Raw genomic sequence first — 2,706 nt, 5'->3', positions numbered from 1 at the left:
GGGAGCTCTTCTTAATATTTTGACACCAAAATCATGTCGATACACCTTACCGACTGCGAGTAAAGCCACCCACGCTTTAACTTGACAGACTGTAAGTTATATTTCAGATTTCTTTTGCATACTTCAAGGTAGGCTAGCCGAGAGACTTTAGGTGTTAGGAATGCGAAACTATAGGGTGCGAACCCCCGCGGCGAATACAAAACTTTTCATAGCGTGCGATTATAAATAGAGTAGTAATTGTGTAATAGCGAATAAATGGTGTCATTAAAAATGCGAACAGATATTGGAGTATAATAGTAATAATATAATAATACAGAAGATTAATTTGTTTGTGGCGAAAAATCGGTTATGATTTTATAGAACTGTTTTCTATAGTTTCGGGACTAGTTCAACGCAATGTAAAACCAAAGACGATTTTAACATTTATTAAACTACCCAGCGTATCCTCAAATATAGGATTAGTTCTATAAAATTTAATGGATATTTTTTCCGTGCGCAAAATAACTTGAAACATTACGCAAATGTCAATATGTCTTCTTCTTGCTTCATTTTGTTATTTTTCGTCAAATAATTTTATTCTGTATATGAAGGTATAGCGATAAATCAGAAACAAAAACTAAGCCTCTATTTTGACGCCCCAAATAGAAGATTCGGAAATTTGGGGCAGTCGTCATTTCCTCCACGGTTACCTGCGTACCCTTCCCCTTCCAGTGTGCAGCGACACTACCCCTCGCTGGATTCGAAGTTGCTCCAGGCCCACGATGCTACGTCCCCTTTGGAGATAATCCCTTTGTCTTCCAACTTATATCTATTCCTATTTAAAGAATATCAGTATGTCCAAGAAAATAATTTAAATATACATAATTAGATTATTTTCAATCTAATAACGTATAAATATGATATGTGCACATTTTATGGACGATAAATTAAAAAATTTTCCACTTTTGGTCAATTATACATACAATACAATTATAAATAATGAATAAATAAAAACAATAAATACAATTTTCCACTTTTCAAGTTATCGTGGATTAATAATTGATTCAAGTTAACAAAAGTAAGTGTTTGTACAAGTTATTATTATTGTTTATAAAAATATTCTCTTACAGTGATTCTCGTATGTTGCAGTTTTTTCTAAAAATTTTCACTTTTGATCCACTTTTAAATTGTAGTGGGATAATAATTAATTTAAGTTATTAAACGTAAGTTTCGGCCCACAATGGTGACCCTTATCAGTGAGTTTTAATCAATTGTGTCTTACAATTGTTTTACAATTTTAACAATTGGAAGTGTTATTCTTTGGTTGATATCTCAGTTTCTAAATTATATACATTATTTAACTTAACATTTATATTTAATTTCATTTTATTAATAACTATTGATAAATCATTCAGTATTATTAAAACAATGTATTTTAACGAAATACAATATTGATGTAAAAAATTAGAATGCAGTACAATTTTTTAACAAATTTTTTTTAAAGTTGTCAGAAAACATTGCAGTGCCTTTAAAAATGAACCTGTAGTAAAAAAATGAAATTATACAAAACTTTGTAGTTGAATAATTATTTAAGTGTTCTTTAAAAAATGTTCTTTTCTTATCGACAAAAAGTTTATTTTTAAAGGCGAACAATTATTGTTACTTTCACAAAAATAATTCTCAAGGAGTAAACGCAAAATTATATAATTATATAACTACAATGCTCTTTTTTACAAATTTATTTTTTACTACAGTGTGATTTTGGAAATGCTTTCTTTCATAGAAATAATTTTAAAACAAAAAACTCAGTACATTTCAATTTAAAAATTGAAATTATGAACATTTTGACAAATTTAAATTTAAATATTTTAAGAGACACAAAACTTTGTTAAAGGAAAATTTGTGTACAAGAAATCGAGGAAACATTTTTTTAAGTACAATGTTCCTCGCCAATCTGTATTTCTACTACTGTGAAAAAAAATGGCATCAACTTTTCGTTGAAATAAAGAAAAGAAAAGTTAAAAAAAAAATTGAATAATTATCTAGCTACAAAGTTTTTTTTTTAATTTTGTATTTTTACTACAGAGCGGCTTTCAAGAAAAAAATTGACTTTCACAGATATAATTCCTCATCACACCCGAAAAATTCATTACATAACACTATTTCTCTTAAACATGAAAAGCTGTGTTTAGGGGTTTAATAAAAAAAATTGGATTTAATATACATCGTTAAAAAATAATTTAAAAAGATTTCTTTGAACTGCTTGGGTCATAGCCCGATTTTATGTACTTTTCGCAGATTGATTAAAACTCACTGATAAGGTATAATGTATGTATATGATATAATATAATATAATGTATATAATATAATGTATGTATAATTGACCAAGAGTGGAAAATTGTTTATTTTTTCGTCCATAAAATGTGCATACATCATATTTATACATTATTAGATTGGAAATAATCTAATAGATATAAGTTGGGAGACATAGGAATTATTTCCAAAGGGGACGTACTAGGCAGTCTGATAAGTACCTGAAAATTCTAAGAGATGGCATTAGTATTTACTAAGGTGAACCATTTTCGTCGAGCTTGATCCTTCAAATGACGCCTGTCAAAACTTTTTCCATTTATGTTTACGCATTTACAAGTTACAACACTGAGAAGCGACTAACCTCCGAGTTTTTTTTAATATGGAAAAATCTGAGTTTCGAGTTTTGATCAAACA

This window comes from Belonocnema kinseyi, chromosome 7, assembly GCF_010883055.1.
Source record: "Belonocnema kinseyi isolate 2016_QV_RU_SX_M_011 chromosome 7, B_treatae_v1, whole genome shotgun sequence".
Taxonomy (NCBI): Eukaryota; Metazoa; Arthropoda; class Insecta; order Hymenoptera; family Cynipidae; genus Belonocnema; species Belonocnema kinseyi.
The sequence above is the reverse complement of the archived record's forward strand: the minus strand, read 5'-3'. Positions refer to the sequence as shown.